Below are 22,967 nucleotides of genomic sequence, written 5' to 3' on the forward strand. Positions count from 1 at the left end.
TTTCAATCTGCATTGTTCTTCAGTAAACACTGCCAACATTGTCCAGTCAAAAGCAAGCAGGGGTAGACTCACTGCAATGGAACCAGGGTCAAAAAGCCAGGGAACATTCACTCCTCAAACATGCACAAGAATGGGAACTTGACCAAGGACACCAAGTGAAGCATCACTCAATTAATGAAACATGAAGGAGTAAAGAAACAACACACAGCAAGATCCAAATTTGTGATAGATCTACTCTTCCTGTCAGCTGAAAGCCACTGGAGGACTTTTTAAAAAAATTTAAAAATATATAAACTGATGGACACTAGGATTGTTTCTGCCAAGGTTGTTCTTCCCAGTGTTGTGGGTTCAAGTCCCACTTGGGGATTTAAAGAAACAATGTAAACTGGCATTTCACTGCAGTACTGGGAGTGTTGCTGCAGGAGCTGTTCTCCTAATAAGATATAAAACATTCTGGTCTGGCTGTTCCATGGCACTGTTTAGAGTGAAACAGGAAATTCTCAGGAAGCTTGGTCAACAATTCTCCTTTAAACAACAACCATTGCCACCCCAGAACAGAAACAGCTAAACAGATTTATTAATGTTATTTGCTTTGGGACGTGGCTGTGTGAGATTGCCTGCTACGTTCACCCACAGTTACAGGAGTTCCTCCTTGAAGATAATTAATTGCAAACTAACAATCAGAGACAAAAGGTTCTATAAAAGTACAATTCCTATCTTTATTTTCTGGCTTCAATGGAGGCTGTAAAACATGTTGGTATGTTAATAAATAACCACTTATTATTGCACGTGAGGTATTTTCCCCCAATAATTGAAGTTAAACAAATGAATCAATGCCTCAATAAAAACAGAGGTCAGAAATTGGTTTAATAATTAATACACCACAAAATATCGTCCAGGTTCGAGTTTGTTGACTTGAGGCTTATCATGTGAGAACAGCCTTCAGCATTTAAATCGTCCCTTCAATGTCCCTGAGGGAAATACATTTGCTTAGAATTTGGTTACAAATTCAAATGGCAAGTCCACCCATTGTTATTAAAGAGACAGGTTTTGGATGCACTCTGCCACAAGAAACAATACTAAAAAGTGAGGCTGTTAAATTGAGCAACACAACAAATTGAACTCCAAACACCTGCAAACTAATCGGAGAGTGGATTTCTAAAACTGACTTGGCTGGTGCTAATTGATTTTATTGTATAATCTATCCTAATATTACACAATATAATTGGGTAACATAGCATGAGGTGTTGGTTAGCTCAGTTAGCCAAATGGCTGGTTTGCAATAATCCAGAGTAATAGAGAGAAAAGTCCAAATATTAGACAGTAATCTGCAACAGGAACCCTTTATTCATCATTCCTTGCAGGAACACTTGCTTGATTTCCCCATTCTCTAAAACCTAATAACTTAATTCAGAGAAGGGGTGGAAACGAAAAAGGGTTCTCAATTCATTCTAAGTTTAAAGCTGAGATTATTAAAACTCAGCTCTGAAAATGCGCAGCAGGTCAGGCAGCATCCAAGGAACAGGAGAATCGACGTTTTGGGCATAAGCCCTTCTTCAGCTTCTCCTGTTCCTTGGATGCTGCCTGACCTGCTGCGCTTTTCCAGCAACACATTTTCAGCTCTGATCTCCAGCATCTGCAGTCCTCACTTTCTCCCCCATTATTAAAACTCAGAAAGGCTCCTTCAAAACTCGCGAACACTGCCATCAAAACAAACTTGCTGCCAGTTTATCTCTAAGCTCTGTGGGTATAACAACACCACATAGGCTGGAGCGGTTCAAGACAACAGCCTAGCCATCCTGTGAAAGAACCTTTAAAAACGCAAAATGGTGTTTGGAGTGGTTTTAGAGGAATCTGGTAGTTTCAGTTTCACCATTGCTGAAACTAACTTTTAAATTCGGATTGTGTTACTTATTTTGTATTTCACAACTACTAAGTTGGGATTCAAACTTGTGTCTCTACTCATATAACCATGACCATGACCTCGTAGTAAAATTGTATTGATACATTCATCATACTCCTTCATCAAAATAATTGTTATTTCAAATAAAGAAACTTTACGGATGTGGCTTGGATTCAGTCTTCGTTAATTCTGTCTTCTGTCTCCCAAGGATGACCTCCTCAGCCCTCCAGCTCTTTGACCCTTCACCTATCCCCACTTCACCACCCTGTCCTCACCACCCACTTTATCTGCAGCTCGCCCCACACCCACCCCAGTCCTGAAGTATCGACTTCCCACCTCCAGATGCTGCCTGGCCCGCTGTGTTCTTCCAGCCTCCTGCCGGTTTACTTTGGATTCCAGCATCTGCAGTTTTTTTTTGTCTCTAATGAGGTTTCTTCGGGACTTGCTCTTTCCTTCAAAAAGTGCAGCAATTTAGTGTTTAAAATTAGGAGAGGCTTTGACAGAGTGGATAGAGTTTGTTCTGCTATAATGCTGCAGTTGCGTTCCTCTGCAATCCCAGGCTATAGAAAATCACTACAGAAAATAGCACTGGAGGAGGAGATCACTATACCCATTTCGTAGAACGTTCATATTATCCAAATACTGTCCACAATTTGTCAATCGTGTTATAGCCAATTCCTGTTGATGAAATGCGCTTTATACCAGAGCGCCCTAGACGGAGAAATAGTTTCCACTGGCAGGAGGAACAGAATCCAGATGAAAGATGATTGGCATAAAAGAAGCAAATGAGAGATGAGGGCTTTCTCTGATCGAGAATATGTTGCCTGAAAGGGTGGCAATGGTGGAAACAGATTCAACAGTTACTTTCTTTAGGGAGATGTGCAGGAGCAGAGATACTGAGTTCAACTGGATAGCTCTTTCAATGAGACAGCACACAATGACGAGCTAAATGGCCTCGTCTCCACTGTACAATGCTGTTAACTGAAAAGCTGATGAAATAGATTTCTGTCGTTGCCATCTGAGTGACAATCTGTCAGAGAAGAGCACCCCAGCTTTATACCAAGAGAATGAAAGTTCAACAGCCTAGCGTTCAGACTGGGGAGTGGGAGTTTTCCAATGGTTAGCTCAATGAACAAGACGGTGAGTGTGTGGTCCAGAATAATGCCAACTGCCAGGAGTTCAATCTTTGTTCCAGCTGAGACAGACTTGAGAATTGTCTCTTTGCCTTACCCCATGATGAAATCAAACCATCAGTTGCCCATCCTCGATTAATCAAGGATGCTACAAGGGGAAAAATGAGTACTGCTCACATTATCAGCCTGAGCAGGGGTAGATGAAAATCTACCCATGGTTCTTTTTAGCCCTAGAGCAGTTACAGCCTGTACTCTCTGGATTTAAAGGATGAGGGTACGATAAATAAAGGTATACAAGATACAAATGCTACAAGAAGGACAGAAAGGGAGGCAAGACAGTAAGGTAAGTGGCATTTTTGATCAGGGATAACATTACAGCTATAAGGAAGGGGGGGGAGGGGGAATACATCCAGGGAAGTTATTTGGGTGGAATTGAGAAATAAAGGGATGAACACCTTTTTGGGATTGTATTATAGACCCCCTAATAGTCAGCGGGAAATTGAGAAACAAAATTTGTAAGGAGATCGCAGTTATCTGGAAGAACAATAGGGTGCTTATGGTAGGGGATTTTAACTTTCCAAACATAGACAGGGACTGCCACAGTGTTAAGAGTTTAGATGGAGAGGAACTTGTTAAGTGTGTACAAGAAAATTTTCTGATTCAGTATGTGGATATACCTACTAGGAAGGTTAATTTTGATGGCATTAGGCAAGAACTTTCAAAAGCTGATTGGGGGCAGATATTTGCGGGTAAAAGGATAGCTGGAAAATGGGAAGCCTTCAGAAATGAGATAACAAGAACCCAGAGACAGGGTATTACAATTAGGGTGAAAGGAAAGGCAGGTAGGGAATGCTGGATGACTACAGAAATTGAGGTTAAGAAAAAGAAGGAAGCATATGTCAGGGATAGACAGGATAGATTGAGTGAATCCTCAGAAGAGTATACAGGCACTGGGAGGGAAATCAGGAGGGCAAAAAGGGGACATGAGTTAGCTTTGGCAAATAGGGTTAAGGAGAAGCCAAAGGATTTTTGCAAATACATTAAGGCCAAAAGGGTAACTAGGGAGAGAATAGGGCCCCTCAAATATCTGTGTGTGAAGCCGCAAGAGATGGAGAGATACCAAACGAGTATTTTGCATCAGTGTTTACTGTGGAAGAGGATATGGAAGATATTGAATGTAGGGAAATAGATGGTGACATCTTGAAAAATGTCCATATTAAAGGGGAGGAAGTGTTAGATGTCTTGAAACATATAAAAGTGGATAAATCGCCAGGGCCTGGTCACGTGTACCCTAGAACTCTGTGGGAAGCTAGGGAAGTGATTGCTGGGCCCCTTGCTGAGATATTTGTATCATCGATAGTGACAGCTGAGGTGCCAGAAGACTGGAGGATGTTTAACGTGGGGCCATTACTTACCAAAGGTGGTAAGAACAAGCCAGGGAAATATAGACCGGTGAGCCTGACGTTGGTGGTGGGCAAGTTATTGGAGGGAATCCTGAGGGACAGGATGTACATGTATTTGGAAAGGCAAGGGATAGTCAACATGGCTTTGTGCGTGGGAAATCATGTCTCATGAACTTGATTGAGTTTTTGAAGTAACAAAGAGTGATGACGGCAGAGCGGTAGACATGACCTACATGGACTTCAGTAAGGTGTTCGACAAGGTTCCCCATGGGAGACTGGTTAGCAAGGTTAGATCTCATGGAATACAGGCAGAACTAGCCATTTGGATACAGAACTGGCTGGATGATAGAAGACAAAGGGTGGTGGTGGAGTGTTGTTTTCAAACTGGAGGCCTGTGACCAGTGGAGTGCCACAAGGATCATGCTGGGTCCACTACTTTTCGTCATTTATATAAATGATTTGAATGTGAGCATAAGAGGTATAGCTAGTACGTTGGCAGATGACACCAAAATTGAAGGTGTAATGGACAGCGAAGAACGTTACCTCAGATTACAACAGGATTTTGATCAGATGGGCCAATGGGCTGAGGAGTGGCAAATGGAGTTTAATTTAGATAAATATGAGGTGCTGCATTTTGGGAAAGCAAATCTTAGCAGGACTTACACACTTAATGGTTAGGTCCTAGGGAGTGTTTCAACGTAAGGGATAGCAGATTTAAAACATAAATGAGAAATTACTTCTCTCAAATGTTCATGAATGTGGGGAATTCACAACCGCAGAATGCAGTGGATGCTGGGACATTGAGTAAATTTAAAGAGGAGATAGATAGATTTTTAATTAGTAATGGGTTTAAGGATTATCGGAGAGCGAGTAGGACATTGGAGTTGAGAATGAGATGGGATCTGCCATGATTGTATTGACTAGAGAAGCAGAGTAGAGGGGCTGAAGGGCCTACTCCTGCTCCTAGTTCTTATCTTCTTATTACTGTGTGGTTTCCTCCAGTGCCAGCATAGATGGTTACTTAATAGCAGTGGCTTGTCAATGGGTTAAATGTCTTATCTTATTGTAGGCTGCTGCCAAGCAGACTTCAGGTGCTTCCCTCACAAAGAGGAAATTAGTTGACTATAAATATAACTCAGAAGAAAATTTGCCCATGCATATCTGAGAGCAACATCAGATATCTGGATGGCTGTGGTTTGAGCTTGGAAACATTATATGACATATAATTTCCTTCATTTCCTGAAGAAGGGCTTATGCCTGAAACATCGATTCTCCTACTCCTTGGATGCTGCCTGACCTGCTGCGTTTTTCCAGCAACACATTTTTCAACATTATATGACATGAGGATTAGGGTGTGTGTGTGTCTTGTGTGTGGGCGTGCACATGCATGTGTGTGTGGTAGCCTTTCAGAATGTGGATGACACTTCCCCATGTCAAGAACCTGCACATGGGGTCTTTTAATGCAGCAAAGTTGTTACATTACAACTCCCCCATAGTTGTCCCACTCTTACTAACTACCACACGTAAATCAGAAGGATTTACAGATTGATTAATGGCCATGGTACAACAAACTTTCCAGACACCAAGTCTTGAGGTGAGAATTGAACTTGGAGCTTCTAATCCAGAAGTCGTGACACAGACTTCCTCTGAAAAGCAGGGAGGGTGGGCACTTATACAAATACTAAATTAATAGGATAGAAACTATATTCTTTTGATCTTAAGTCACAAGCAGCTGGAGTGCTAGCAGTGAGACATTCTAGTCCAGGTTTATCACCTCAGTTCCTCTTTCCAACATAATACAAGCAGCATGCAACTTGATTATTTTGAAGCAGAATTTCCAAATGCAGATGCTTTAAACTCTTGACTTCCCTATCCAGATAAACAGTTGTAATTGCAAACTAATAACACGCTGAACACCGGTAACTGTGAGAACACAATCCCAAGCATGTACTGTCCAACCCATAGACAGTACTGCCTTCTTTAATTCACAGCCACATGCAGATTAACACCTTGGACTTTTTGTCTTTACAAACGCGTAAAAAAAGGCTTTACGATGGAACATTAGTGTTGACCTAAATGCACCTGGAATTTATACCTATCATTTTATATTAAACAGCAGTACTGATCACGTCGTAAGCAACACGATAGATATTTAAAGGAAACTTTTGTCCGCATTATTGGTCATTAATCATTAATTCCCGATTATATCCTTTCACTGAGACAACGCAATCAATCTTTCTATTGTCACAAACCTGCTTAATCTTCAGGCCTTTTATTTGCAGATTCTGGCAGGAAGGGCTGAGGCTTTATCTAAACATGTACATAAATGCTCTTGGCTATTTTCTCTCGCACTCCGGTATCTTCTCCCCCAGTCCCTCGCTGTGTTTTCTTTTGTTTGAAATACTGTTTCTTCCCTGAGGACTGCGTTCGAACCTTTGCGATGTGTCCGAGAGTCCACAAGGACGTCTGATGCCCTCACGGAAACCTATTCCTTGCATCAGAAAGGTCAAAGCCGGCTTCGCAATGAGGAAGAACCAGCCTCCCTCCCGCTTGCTGCAGCAGCTTGCTGGGACTTGTAGTTTGCAGCCAAGCAAGCCTGAGCAACACCCAACATTCTCAACCTATCCGCTTCCACTCCGGAGAACTCAACTGTGTTCTTCAAATTACAGCCAGCCATGTGACTGCAAAATCAGGAAACACGTTTTCTCCCCCACACAAATAGTGACAAATTCAGAACTGTCTGTCCCAAACACCAACTAGAGATTCCTACACAAACATAACAACAAAGTGCTGGAGAAACTACATATAACTGTATTTCTCACTCTCCACAGAGGCTGCTTAGTTGCTAGCCAGCAGCTTTTGTGGTTTTGCCTGATCTAACTCACGGTCCTAATCTTAAAATATCTGGTAAATCACTAACCACCTGCAGTCAGGAATTCCTGAGATTGGATATGTTGGAGTTATTACATTTAGAGAATAAATAGGAATTTGCCACACAACCCAGCCATGCATTTTCTGCTTATATGTTTTTGGAGTACAGAAGGCCACTAGTAACCAGCAACATAGGAAGCCAACATGCTTGTACCCACTTCTCAGGAAAGGTCACTCGACCCAAAACATTGACTCTGATTTCTCTTCAGAGATGCTGTTAGATCTGCTGAGCTTTTCCAGCAATTTCTGATTTTGTTTCCGATTTACAGCATTCATAATTTTTTCGGATTTTGTGTTTGTTTCCATGATGGATGGAAGGCTGTATCCAAATGGTTCCTCAATACACAGCCCCAAGTCAACAAAAGGTCACATTGAGAGCTCATATGTGGGAAATTCACACCTAAGTGTTTTGTTTCTCTTTCACTGACTGTTGCGTGGGTGGCACGGTGGCTCAGTGGTTAGCACTGCTGCCTCACAGCACCAGGGATCCAGGTTTGATTCCACACTGTCTGTATGGAGTTTGCATGTTCTCCCCGTGACTGTGTGGGTTTCCTCTGGGCACTCTGATTTCCTCCCACAGTTCAAAGATGTGCTGATTAGACGGATTAGCCCCAGGAAATAGAGGATTACAGGGATAAGGCAGGGGGGAGGGGTTGTGTCTGGATGGGATGCTCTTCAGAAGGTTGGTGTGGACTTGATGGGCCGAATGACCTGCTTTGATACTGTAGGGATTCTATGATCTGTTTCCTTGCTTATTGGAATGGATTTTGATGTCTAGCCAGATAAATGATGGAGTAACCAGCCACTCGAACTGGACAAGACTACTGCAATATTAAGGTGTCATAATGGCATTGTTGGATACTGTTAACTGTTTAAGGAGCAGCTGGACAGACCTAAATGATACAATTAGTGGGGGAGATGTTTTTACTGTATTCTGCATTCTGTTCTATTACACTGATGTATGGCATGATTCACCTCGATAGCATATAAAACAATACTTTTTGCTGTATCTCAGTACATGTGACAATAATAAAACCAAATCAAAATTATATTACTAATGTTCATTAAGCACTTGCTGGGATGGCATTGTTGAAAGGTTGAATGTAATTTTGAAGAAATGTAGAAACAATCTATGTCAGCTTCCACAATCAGAGTTATTCTTGGGCTATCTATTTAAAAGACCCTGCACAACACAGAGATGCACAAACATGCCAATTCAGAGCGGGAGTAGACCACTCAGCCCCTCTTGGGTCTGCTTACCTCCAATGGCCTTTGTATCCCTTGTTAATCAAGAATCTACCTCCTTCTGCCTTGAAACAATTTCAATGACCCCGCCTCCATGGCTGTCTGAGGAAGAGTTCCAAATACTCTCAACCCTCTGAAAGAAAAGAAATTCTACTCTTTTCCAACGTAAGTGGAAGCTGTCTTAGTTTGAAACTGACCCTCTAGTTCTCATCTCATCACAAAAATTCCAGCATCCCCTTGTAAATCGTTCTGCATCAAACCATGTCTTGAGAAAGGAAAAATGTGCACTTGTAAAGCATGCACTAATCAGCAGAGATAATGGAGATAAAGATTTAAGGAAAGGCAGTGGTGTCATGGTATTGTCAAATAACTAGGCATGATTTGAATTGGGGTTGGTGAAATCTGAAATAAATAAACAAGGCATTTTAAAAAAGCTGGACTAATGGAGACCTGCTGTGCTTTTCCAGCAGCACACTTTTTAACTGATCTCCAGCATCTACAGTCCTCACTTTCTCTCAGACCATATAATCATTGTTGATTATCATGAAAAAAACTGATTTCCTAATGTCCTTTAGGGAGGGATACCTGCCAAACTTACCTAGTCTGGCCCACAAGTAACTCCAGACATACAGAAATGTGAGTGACTTCAAATTGCCCTCAGAAATGACATAGAAAGCCATTCAGCTCAAGGGCAATTCGGACTGGGAAACAAATGCTGATCACGCCAATAACACCCAGATCCCAAGTAACAGCCACCAACCTCATAGTCCTGTAACCCCACACTGTCTGGTGTTACCCCTTACTCAAAATTCACAAACCTGACTGCCCTAGTCAACCCATCATCTCTGTCTGCTCCTGCCCCACCGAATGTATCTCTTCATATCTTGACACTATCCTGTAGCCTTTGGTCCAGGAACACCCCACATACATTTTGGGATACCACCCACACCCAACCATCTCCTCCACGACTTTCAATTCCCGGCTCAGGACATCTCTGCAGAAGTTCCTCACAGTAGTGTCCTAGGCCCAACCATCTTCAGCAGCTTCATCAATGACCTTCCCTACATCATAAAGTCAGAAGTGGAGATGTTTACCAATGATTACATAATGTTCAGCACCATTCACAAATCCTCAGATACTGAAGCAATCCATGAACAAATGCAATAGGATCTGGACAATATCCAGGCTTGGGCTAAAAAGTGACAAGTAACATTCATGCCAAACAAATATCAGGCAATGACCATCTCCACTAAGAGACAATCTAATCACTGCGTCTTGACATTCAAGGATGTTAGCATCACTGAATCCCATCAATATTCTTGGGGTTACCATTAACCAGAAACCAAACTGGACTCACCACATCAACACATGGCTACAAGAACAGGTCAGAACGAGGATATACTCCTAACTCCCCAAAGTCTGTTCACGATCAACAAGGCACGTCAGGAGTGTGATGGAATACTTTCCCCCCCTTGCCTGGATGAGTGCAGTTCCAATGACACTCAAGAAGCTTGACACCATCCAGAAAAAAGCAGCCTGCTTGATTGGCAGTACATCCAAAACATCCACTCCCTCCACCACAGACACAGACACAGACACTCAGTAGCAGCAGTGTGAACTATCTACAAGATGCACTGCAGAAATTGACCAAAGATTCTTAGGCAGCACTTTCCAAATCCATAACCACTTTCTTCGAGAAGGACAAGGACAGCAGATATATGGGAACACCACCATCTTTACGTTTCCCTCCACGCCACTCATATTTCCAAGCCATTCCTTCACTGTCACTGGGTCCATATCCTTGAATTTCCTCCCCAAGGGCATTATCGATCTACCAGCATAAGACTGCCATACTTCAAGAAGGCAGCTCACCAGCATGTCAAGGGTAACTGTGGTCAGGCAGCAATTCCCACTTTGCGTGAGTGAATTTAAACAAAAACCCTCTTTAACTTCTCTTTGGCATGCTTTTGGATATCTTCCTTAATGTCTCCCGTTTGACTTGAGACTTTTTTGCCATGAAGTATGCCATGGGTCATTTCTTGGTCAAAGGTACTTGTTGTGTATAAGTTGTTATTTATTCCCAACTTGGATGTTCTTGGATGCATAGCTGTCTTTTGAGTGAGATGCGTACGGCACAAGAAACAGACTTTTCTACTGTTTTGACTTTGTATATTACAATTCCTAGATACTGCATAAAGAATGGAAACAGAGAGAGAGTATGTCAGGCTGTCTACTTTTCAATATTATCTTAGAAAACTTCTTATAGCTTGACTATGGACAAAGATGTACCAGATGGAATGCTGGTAAAATTGGGTTTAATATGGATGTAAAACAATTAAGAGCCAACCATGTTGCTGTGGGTCTGAAATCACATCTAGGGTGGAACAGATAAGGTCACTGTAAACAAGATGGCTTTCTTGCAGCTATTAGCAGTTGCTGACAAAGTCACCATCAATGAGAGTTGCTATCAATTCCAGATTTGCAGATCAAATACAAATTCCACTAAATGCTGTGGGAAGATTTGAACCTATGGCTCCAAAGCATTAGTCTGGGTCCCTGGCTTGCACATCCTCTGATGTTACTACATCACTATTGCCCCATTGCTCTACAAGTGCCATCACTGAATTAGATTATTTGATTGTTGTCGTTCATTATTTGTGGAACCTCACTGTGTTGGACTGAGCCATAATTCTTGCAATACAACACTTCAAAAGCATTGGATTATTTTCATCCTGAAGCAATGGAAATGCGATATTACAGTTTTCTCAGCCTGTAGTTTTTCAGTTAAGTTCTTCTTTGTATGTGAGTCAGGCCTGTTGGTATAAGTAGACTCTGCAGCTGTCAGAAATGTCATATTAAACCCAATTTTACCTACATTCACTGTTTACAGAGGTGCACAGATGACTCCCATTTCTACTTCACCAACAGCTCCCCGAACTATTCCATTGTTACTAAATAATCAGACCATTTCCAAATAAATATATGGAAGACAAACACCAGTATTTTCAAGCTCTGTTCCCCAGCTGCCAATGTTGTTTCTTCACCTTGGCAACTGTGTGAAGCAAAACACATCCCTTCACAAGTTTAGTCTCATATTAGACCCTGAGATACCTGATCACCACTAAGACCACCTTTTCCACACCTACAACATCAACCAACTTTACTCCTGCCTTAGCTCATCTGTTACTGGAACTCACACTTAAGCCTTTGTGAACCCAAGACGTTTCTATTTCTACAAACTCCTGGCTACTCTCCCACAATCTGCTCTTCGCAAATTTGAGGTATCAATTCCAGCCTCAGGTGACTGTCTGTGTGGAGTTTGTACATTCTCCCCGTGTCTGTGTGGGTGCTCCGATTTCCTCCCACAATCCAAAGATGTGCAGATTAGGTGAATTGGCCATGCTAAATTGCCCATAGTGTTAGGTGCATTAATCAGAAGGAAATGGGTCTGTGTGGGTTGCTCTTCAGAGGGTCAGTGTGGACATGTTGGGCCGAAGGACCTGTTTCCATACTGTAGGGAATCTAATCTTTAAAAAAAAAGTAAGTCTTTGTTGCCATTTGGCATAGCTCCCCCCACTTCAAAACCTTTTGCAATCAAAGCTGTCATCATTGATTTAACAGAGGTTGGTTCAAATACTGACCTATGTAGCAGTGTTTAAAACTATCTCTCAATGCATTTCCCCCTATATATACATTCTGCCCATCTCTCTGAATCCATGCACTCAACCCAACTGAGAGGCAATGCATCTAAGGCCTCCAGTAATTTTGATCCTTTTCCATGTTAACTTCGAGTAGCTGAGGAAGGATTCCTTCTTTCCTGTTAAGACTTCAACAATAGGATCAAGCTTGGGAATTCATAAAAAGGGGGAACCACTCACATCCACAGATACAGATCAAGATAGGTAGTAGCTCATTAGACACGAATGTACAAATGAAACTTTTCCCATTCAGTCAACCTGATCAGCCTCACCTTGTACCTGTAGTAATCAAACTGGAAATGTGCAGATGGGCCATCTGGATACACAGCCTAAGTTTATATGTGAGAGAAAGAGAGAGAGAGATCATTTAATATTTGCCAACCCACTTAACTAAGGAGAAGTATATAATGAGTTGGGGAGTAGCACTACATGAAAAGCTCCTCAGGAGAGCTAGCACAAAAGCATTGGGTTACATGATCTTCTTCAGTGCTGCAATAAATCAATAATTCCAACTATCTGTGTCTCATGCCATTTAAAATCTCAGCAATGCAGACAATTAATTGGGTCATAAATTCATGTCTGTCTCAGATATTAAAAGTATTAACATTTAAGCACCAGGTTTTGGATAGAACTTGATATTGCTGAAAAAGGAGAGGTGCTGTTGAATCTTATTGTCTTGCATTCATCAGGACAGAATTGCAAGAATGCAAAAGTGAGCAATAATTTATATATACTATGTGAGATTAATTGGCAAGTGGGCTTTGATTAGAAGATGTGTTGCAATACAGAATGAACTGCAGGTCTTATTGGACAGCTTAATTGGTTTTGAAGCTATAACCAGCTGTATTATCACTCAGACAACTCTGCCTCTGAAAAATCACAGTCCTCTCACTTGTTGTGGCACCTACAGACAGCTTGATCAATTGACTCCTGTGTATGTAGACAATAAGACATTAATTGTAAATGGTTAAATCTAAAATTAACTTTAACACAAAGCTGATTTTCCAGCATTTCTCATTACTTAGCAGGATCCTTGGTTCTCTTGAGAAAGCCCTGAAGAGTTAATTCTGTGCAATTCCTAGTTTCTACCAATTATTTCTATTTTCTTGCTTGCTTAACTGATTCTTCAATAAATAAGTCTAAAATGTATAACTCCATTCTTTGTTCAAATTTGGATAGGATGTCTGTGGCCTTCCAATTCACTCTAGGAAATTTGTTTGTCACTTTTTCTGATGTTCTCTTCCTTTTGTAAATACTCTCTATATCTGGGATTTTTAGGAGCCTTGCTACTGTAAGCTTACATTGTATGGAGACCCAGCAATTGTAATCCTTTCATTTCTTTTTAATTATGTTCTGTATTGTTTTCATCTGTGGCTTGAGCGTTTTTAAAATTTATTTTTAACAGATCAAGTACTCACTTTTCTGATAGTTTTTATTGTTCTGGGATCAAAATGTAGTTGTAACTTCAAGTGTTGTTCGGGCCCTTCTCCTGTGATGTATAAAATTACATCAATACCTTGTTTTAAAGAAAAATCTCCATCACTAATCACCATGTTATCTTTTCTTGCATTATTGACAAGTAACACAGATTAAGTAGTGTGCATTGTTTACTTCAGTTTCTCTTTGGGTTTATTTAATAATTGAGGCTACACCTTGCATTTGGACTCTAGCATGCTTTTTTGAAATGTTCAAAGCACAAGTTGGTCTTGTGATTCCATCCTGGCACTTGGTTCATTAGCATATCAAGTTCTTAAAACAATAGAGCACTACATAGCAAATAACAACAAACTGATCAATTAATCATGACACAACAATAATACATACTCCCCTCTCTATTTTACTTCTCACCCTACCCATATCAACTTACCTCAAATCCTACACCCCTGCTTAGCTGCCATCCTATCCCTCATTGACCAGCCACTCTCCACCTTCAGCCACTTGTCTGCCACCTCTAGCCACTTGGTAAAAACAATGACTGCAGATGCTGGAAACCAGATTCTAGATTAGAGTGGTGCTGGAAAAGCACAGCAGTTCAGGCAGCATCTGAGGGCCACTTACCTTCTCTCATTAGCTGTCAAAGAGGCATTAGGACCTTTCAGCTGTGTTAATGTGTTGGAATACAGCAGCTAGTGCAGTAAAAAGGAATTTGGTTTCTGCAAAACATTCATTCTGCACAGGACTGGACTGACTCTATTGGGATGGATCCTGCATTGGAGATTTGGTTTGGAAAATCCTGGGAAAGTAAGTAAGTGACAATTTGTCTAATATGGGTCTGAAATAGGGACTCTGTCGCAGATCAGAAGACCGGGCCTATATCCAGAGTCTTGCAAGCATGGGCTGTTGTGATCCAAAAAGCTTTTGACAAGATTCTGCATGGGAGACTAATTAGTAAAGTTAGATCACATGGAATTCAGGCTAAGCTTGCCAACTGATTACAAAGTTCGCTTAATGGCAGGAGTGTAAGTATAAGGCAGGTTTGTTTTTCAGACTGAAAGCCAGTGACTGGTGTACCACAGAGATCGGTGCTAGGTTCACTTTTGTTTGCCTTTTATATAAATGAGTTAGATGAGAATATAGACAGCATGATTAGTAAGTTTGCAGATGACACCAAGATTGGTGGCATAGTGGATAGGTTATCTCAGATTACAGAGAGATTGTGATCAGTTGGGTCAATGGGTTGAAGAGTGGTAAATGGAGTTTAATTTGGCTAAATGAGAGATACATTTGGTGAAACAAACAAAGGCAAAACTTATACAATTAAAGGTATGGCCTTGGGTAGTGCTGTAGAACAGATGGACCTGGGGCTCAAGTACATAATTCTTTGAAGTTTGCATCACATATACATGGAATGGTTATGAAGGTATTTAGGACACTTGTCTTCATTGCTCAAACCTTTGAGTATAGGAGTTTGGATGTTATTTTGAGGTTGTACAGAACATCAGTGAGGCCTGTTCTGGAGTACTTTCTCCATTATAGGAAGGATATTATTAAGCTGGAGAGCATTCAGAAAAGATTTACCAGGATGTTGACAGGAATGGAGAGTTTAAGTTATAAGGAGAGGCTGGATAGGATGGGACTTTTTTGATTGGAGGATAGGGGATTGAGGAAGGGCCACTCAAGCCAAAACATTAACTCTGATTTCTCTCCACAGATGCTGCCAGACCTGCTGAGCTTTTGCAGTAATTTCTATTTTTGTTTCTGATTTACAGCATCTGCAGTTCTTTTGTTTTTTTTTTCAATCGTGAGGGGTATAGATAAGGTGAATGGCAGGCGTCTTTTCCCGAGCATAGGGGATTTCAGCATGAGGGGCTTAATTTTAAGGTGAGAGGGAAAAGATTTGTAAAAAAACATGAGGGGCATTTTCTTTTACACAGGCAATGGTTTGTGTGTTGAATGCACTTCCAGAGGAAGTAGTGGATGTGGGTACAAGTTACAATGTTTAAAAGACATTTAGACAAGTACACAAAGAAGAAATGTTTGGATATGGGCCAAGTGCAGGCAGGTGGGACTAGATTAGTTTGGGATTATGGTCGGCATGGATTGGTTGGACTGAAGTGTGTGTTTCCATGCTGTATGACTCCATGGCTCTATGATTCTGTCCTAATGGATGGAAGACAAGAAGCTTTGATAGCATGTCTGTCAACTTCAATTGAATTAACATTATTTTTTTTCCCTACTGCTTCTTTACCAGGTACTCAATCAGCTGCTACAGGCCAGAAGGAAACCTGCTGGCAAGTATCAAGGCAATTCCCTAAAGAAAAACACCCATACTTGAAAATGAACATACTGCTGATATTGAACCTTCCTTTTGAAGTGTATAAATGAAGTCACACCAGTATGTCGTTCACCAGTGTTACTGGTTTTCCTTTTACATTGTTACTCTTTTCAAAATTCCTCTCCCATGTTGATGGTACTGACTCTGAGAGGAACGTAGTAACAGAAGCATGTCATTCAGTCCATCAAGGCTGCTCTCCCTTTAATTGGATCATGGCTGATAAAACACACCAATGATTTTTAACCACACTATTCCCATAACCACTTCTATCACTGACAATCAGAAATGTCAATCTCTGCTTTAAATATACTTTGAGACTGACCTTCCACAGCTAGGTGGGATTGAAAATTCCAAAGATTCACAACCCACTGAGTAATAAAACCTCCTTATCTCGGCAATAAATAGCACCCAAATAATTTTCCTTCTGAAAATGCAAGTATACTTTGCACATTGGTCATCAATATGGTTAGTAACATTCCCAGTAAATGAGTTTATCAAATACAATTTCCCATTTAAAAATTCATTCTGTGCCCAATCACGTGTCAATTTATCGCTTTCTTGATATTATTTTCCAGCACTTTCCTTTTGTTGTTCCTGATTCTCTCTTGCTCCCCTAAATAGCAGGGTGACAGCTGATAACTTCAAATCTGTAGGATTTATTTCATAAAGTACAGAGTTTTCGAAGATGAAGGAGAATGAGTGGAGGGGTATTCCATAGCTGTCAGATGTTACAGGCCCAAGCTCATGTGCAAGAGACATGGATCAAATGTAAATGCAGTTAGAAAATCTGGAATTGAAAGCTAATGGTGATCATTATGAAATAACTCCAATAGACCCGTATCCCATCACCAAGTCACCCTTTATTTACACGTGCACTCTACACGGACTCTAATCAGCTAGCTCAAAGCCAGTCCCTAGAATGAGTAGAATCCCTGAGACCCCTGTTTGTGTGTCAGCCAGGCCTCCCTGATTGGCCTAGGTTATCAGCCCCAACTCATACTTAATGAGATCCACCTGGCTAACCTAGTTCCAACCACTGCAATTAATTATTGTCAAAACCCATAAGATTCACAAATGCCCTTTGGGGAAGGAAATCTGCCACCCTTACCTGGTATGGGTGAGAGAGAGATATAGAGAGAGAGAATGTGAGTGTGTGTGTGTGTGTGTGTGTGTGTGTGTGTGTGTATGTGTGTGTATGTGTATGTGTGAGACAGAGAGCGAGATAATTTGACCAGACTGCCATAGGGAGCACAGTGATTTTGAATGTAGTTATAACCACATTGCCAGACCTAATGCAAAGGGTGCGGGAACAGAGCTGAGCAGGGAGAAGTAAGAAGCTTGAACCATGAAAATCTTAATCTGAATCGCTGGACAAATTATTAAAAGTTTTTTTTTGTTTCTTCTTATATTCTTCTGCAGAATTTAATCGCGTTCCAAAGCCAAAAATCTGATCGATTTCAGTAAAACACAAGACTTTATGTGAGTATTTTTCATTAGCTCTGTGAGCATTTACTGACCTAGGTCATCATTTATCCATTTTAACCCACATTTTTAGTCTAAGATGGCCTCGTGCACATGTACAGATTAGTATTTTGATGTCTGGTGCACTTTTACATAGGGGTAGCGAATGCTTCACCAGTATACTTCTGATCTCATTTAATAGTGCCACTGTCTGAACAAACTGCTGCAGGACTTTACATTTCTGGCAACACTTATTAAGCATGACATACATAAAAACAGACACAGACACAGACACAGACACACACACACGATCATTTGAATTTAATGCTGACTTCAAACAGATCTCACCTTGTCTGTTGTAAGGCCTTAATTTGCATGTAGGACTTAGGAATGGAAAGAACTGACATAAGGAATTTTGACAGATAGTTATTATGAATTAAGGTTGTTTAAATGCTCGACTCTTTAAACATTAACATAAAACAGCCTACAGCCATCAGTGGTAGCTAAGAAGAACCCTCCATGGAAAGCTTTGATTGCCGGCGGTTAGATAAAAAAAGACATCTGATCATTTCAATAGCACTCTTTGCTGACTTTTCCCCAGGAATAATAATTGAGTTTATGAATGATTGGCTTAATTGTAGAAGCCACAACTATCTCAGTTGGGGGTTCTAATTGGAAGTTTGAGGAGGCTATTGAGGAATTGCCTGTATCTCAATACAAATTTTGATTGTTTTTATAAGAGTAACTAGGTTTCATTTTGCACAGTGGCAAGGAAGCCTTGGTTGAGGTCCCACTTGCTTCAGAAGTCTGTCATAACATCCCTGAACAGGTTGATTAAAAATATCTAATTGATTAACTAGGACATTTATGGTGTAATGGTAGTGTCCCTACTTCTGAGCATGGAAACCTGGGATCAAGACCCCCTGCTCCAGAGGCATATGACAACATCACTAAACAGGCTGATGAGGACAATATCTAAGATATTAACCATTTGAGACTTAAAACCTTTGAATGGATTTTATGAATGTGGGTTTTTTTTCACAATCACATGTGTGAGAGAGAGAAAATCACAGAGAATTGAAGCACGCCTTTGAACCAAACCAGGTCTGGAGTTGACGACCTCTGGTCTGCTCCCAATGCTGGCAGCCTGGCTTTATTCTTGCCCCACTCCCCCAGGGTGAAAATTACATGTAACATGGAACAATTTACTGAAGTGGGGGAAGATGGGAAAGCACTCGACTTGGAAATTACACACTTCAGTCATGAAATTCCTGCCCGAGGTGCGAACTAGTCAAAGTTCAATACAGATTCAGGGTCACATTACTAATTTTCAATTTTATCCTTCTTAAAATAAAACCTACACATGACTTGGCTTTTTTAAAAACAGTCTCTCCTAGCCAGTGGATCACGTTTCCGTGATTGGTATGTTTGTACCCAAAATCAGATATGGTCTGCACTGGATAGGTTGGGCCTACAACTCCTGGAGTTTAGAAGGAGGGGTGATCTTATTGAACTGCGTGAAATCCTGAGGAGCCTTGACAGGGTGGAAACTGAAAGAACATTGCTCCTTACAACAGAGTAGAACTAGGATAAACAATTTTAAAATGAGGCATCACCCACTTAGGACAGAGATGAAGAGTTTTTTACTATCTCTTTGTCATTTAGTAGTACAGAATTTGACGATTCATGAAAAATGATACATTTTGGTGAAGTCTTTAATCTTGCACTCATCAGGACATGTTGCAAGAATACAAATTCATGGGAAGGAAAACACTTTAAATGCTGCATGAGGGAAGAGTGCTCATGATCAGGCTCTGTTTCCAATTATGCAACTTTCTTTGCAAACTCCTCACCCCATGATTCGGAGGTGTTGGACTGGGGTGAGGAAAGTTAAAAATCACACAACACCAGGTTATAGTCCAACAGGTTTAACTGGAAGCCAAGTTAGTGTGCTTCCAATTAAACCTGTTGGACTATAACCTGGTGTTGTGTGATTTTTAACTTTCCTCACCCCATGGTTACATTCATCTAAGAAGCAGCAACACAGCATCCAACAATAAAAGTTACCAACTGAAACTTTAACATCTTTGTCCAACTTCACATCCTATTGTACAAAGGACAATGAATTATTCAATCCTATTAATGCTTGTGTTTTTCCTTGTCTCTTCATAGGGTATAAGCTTCAAGGACAGCATTTGATGCCTAGCCCAAAGTGTCCTTTATGTGAGTGATTAGCCAGGTAATTTTATGGATGACATTACTGGTCTTGGTGCTACAATGTACCATACTACTGACTGCTATACCTAGGTTGCTGCCTTTTACTGAAGTGAACCTTGCAGGACACCCAGAAGCAGCTCTGGGCCTTCATGACCTACTAAACAAAAAAAAAGCGTTGAACCCAACAGCCTGTTTCCATGCTGTATGACCCTATAACTGCTGATGCTGGACATAAGAAAAAAAAAAATCAAATTGCTAGAAAAGCTCAGCAGGTCTGGCAGCATCTGTGGAGACAAAGCAGAGTTAATGTTTCAGGTCCAATGACCCTTCTTCAGAGTGGGCTTTTGATGACTCACCTTTGACTGCAGGATCATGACATTGGTGGCAATACTCTAGGGAGGCTTCATGACAGATTGCAGCAAGGATACGAATGGTGGGAGAATGATGCTATCATCCCAAGACAGGTTATCAGGTAACTACACGAAAGAGTCACTGCCACTCCCACAGCAATCCCAAATATCTGCTTGAGGAAGCCTGAGGTCCATAGTCATATCAGATTTCACTCCATGAGTGGAAGTTGAGGTGGGACGCAGCAGAATAACTTAGTATCATCCTCATTCCCCTCCCCCCCAGCTCTTGCCATGGCATTGTGGATAAACCTACAGCATGTGGACTGCAGTGGTTCAAGAAAGCAGCTCACCGCCATCTTCTTGAGGGATAAGCAATAAATACTGGTCAGCCAATGACACCCATGTCCCATAAAATTGGCCTTGCTGTGCAGAATGCCACAGACTCTGACATTGCTATTCCATAATTCTCAGCATCATCTTCTCATCATGTTCATGGGATGGAGTCTACATGACTCTCTAAGTTCTGAGTTTCCATCCTGTTCATGTGTAACTGCCTTCTGTGAGGGAGGGCAAATTAGGCAATCCTCTATTTGGGTCATGTGCCTATCCACAGCTAATTATATGTAGATAAATGGTAGCAGTTAGAGAAAGTGTTAAATCCATCGACTTTAATTGCCATCATTTATAGTTGTTAGTGGATAAGATGCGTGTGTGGAAATGTTGAGTGTGAGATGTGTGTGCTGGGTATTGATGAGCGAGTGTTGGAAGTATGGTCCACTGAAGAACTTGATATGCTAGTGGACTCAAAATAAATGGTGTGTTTTCTTGTATATTTCATTCTTGGTAATGAAATGTAGCTATAATTCAGAAAGGTTAATCCAAGTAGAATTGTGTACAAATTACTGAGGATTATTTCATTTCCAGTGCAAGTAAAATCAATACGAGTAGGTGTCTTCATGCTTCCTTGGTTTTAAGATTAGTAACAGCTGTATGCTGTGTACTTTCACCTCACCTTCTCTTTTGTTAATTGTGCTTGATAAAAAGACTTTGGTATCATAATTCTGTCAGTTCTGTTGTCTTGATGTTGATAGAGTCATTAAAAATTGTCGCATCTAATATTTGTCATATGCATTTACAACCATTTTTCTAGTTTGTGATAATTTATCTTGTTCTTGAAATAGCTCTATTAAATCTTCAAAATATTTTAAAGTCCTACTTTTACATTATTTGATGATGTTAGTGAGACCACATTTGGAATACTGTGCATCGTGAACATTTATGAAAGAATGTAAATCCACTGGAAGCAGGTCAGAGGAAGTTTAGTAGGCAAACAATGGAATGGATGGTATCCCTTGGGAATCATAGAATCTGTACAATGTGGAAGCAGGCCATTTGACCCATTGTGTTCACACCAACCCTATGAAGAACATCCCACCTAGTCTCACCGCCCCTATCCTAGAACCCTGCATTTCTTATGGCTAATCCATCTTGCCTGCACATCCTTGGACGCTATGGGCAATCCACTGACCGTACACATTGTTGGACTGTGGGAGGAAACCAAAGCACCTCGAGAAAACATACGCAGACACGGGAAGAATGTGCAAATTCCATCAGACACCGGAGGGTGGAATCGAACTCTTGTCCTTTGCGCTTTGAGGCAGCAGTACTAATCACTGCGCCACCATGCCACTGGGAAGAGAAGTCACACAGGCTGGGCTTGTAGCTGTTGGAGTTAAGAGGAGCCTTACTTGAAACATTTAAGATCCTGAAGGATCTTGAAGGGTGGATATGGAATGAATGTTTCCTCTTGTGGAAGAATTTAGAATAAAAAAGGGGTTACCCATTTCAAACAGATGAGAAAAGTCTTTTTCTCAGAGCCTTTCCTGAGTCTTTGGAGAAACCTCTCTGAAAAGGTGGTGAAAGTAGAGTTTTTAGAATAGAGACAGAAAGATACTTATAGTCACAGAGCTGCACAGCACAGAAACAGATCATTCAGTCCAACTTGTCCATGCGGACTAGATATGCTAAAATCATCTAGTCCCATTTGCCAGCATTTGGCCCATATCCTGCTACATCCTTTCTTATTCATATACCCATCCAGATGCCTTTTAAAAATTGTAATTGTACCAGCCTCCACAACTTCCTCTGGCAGCTCATTCCATAGACGCACCACTCTCTATGTGAAAAAGTTGTCTCTTAGGTTCCTTTTAAATCATTCCCCTCTCACCTTAAACCTATGCCCTCTAGTTTTGGACTCCGCTACCCTGGAGAAAAGACTTCGGCTATTCACCCTATCTATGCCCCTCATGATTTTATTAACTTCTGTAAGGTCACCCCTCAGCCTCCGATGCTCCAGGGCAAATAATCCCACCCTACTCAATCTTTCCCGAGAAGTCAAACTCTCCAACCCTGGCAACATCCTTATAAATCTTTTCTGAACCCTTTTCTGTTTCAAAACACTCTTCCTATAGCACCAGAATTGAACACAGTATTCCAAAAGTGGCCTAACCAATGGCCTGTACAGCCTCAACATCATCTCCCAATTCGTATTCTGAATTCACTAACCAATAAAGACACCAAACCCCTTCTTCACTATCCTATCTACCTGCGACTCCACTTTCAAGGAACTATGAGCCTGTACTCCAAGGTCTCTTTTATTCAGCAACACTCCCTAGGACCTCACCATTAAGAATATAAGTCTTGCCCTGATTTGCCTTTCCAAAATACAGCATTTATCTAAATTAAACTCCGTCTGCCAACCCTCAGCCCTTTGGTCTATCTGATCAATGTCCTATTGAACTCTGAGGTGACTTTCTTGGCTGTCCACTACACCTCCAATTTTGGTATCATC

The 22,967-nt window shown here is 41.0% G+C and overlaps 1 protein-coding gene across 2 annotated transcripts in view; it reads right to left on the reverse strand.

Moving 5' to 3' along the window:
• Nucleotides 1-22,967, reverse strand: part of mon1a (MON1 secretory trafficking family member A) — a 53,264-nt gene that overhangs the window by 25,080 nt on the left and 5,217 nt on the right. Inside the window, exon 1 of one of the 2 annotated variants that reach the window (XM_043707708.2) lies at nucleotides 6,692-6,940. The exons of the other annotated variant lie outside the window; for it this stretch is intronic. The gene's annotated coding sequence lies outside the window, so the exon portion shown is untranslated. Of the gene's footprint in view, nucleotides 1-6,691; nucleotides 6,941-22,967 lie in introns of those variants that run through there. 2 annotated transcript variants of the gene reach the window in all.

The sequence above is a fragment of the Chiloscyllium plagiosum genome, unplaced genomic scaffold (genome assembly GCF_037043375.1).
Source record: "Chiloscyllium plagiosum isolate Xiang-an unplaced genomic scaffold, Cpla_swu_hap1 HiC_scaffold_14, whole genome shotgun sequence".
Classification (NCBI taxonomy): Eukaryota; Metazoa; Chordata; class Chondrichthyes; order Orectolobiformes; family Hemiscylliidae; genus Chiloscyllium; species Chiloscyllium plagiosum.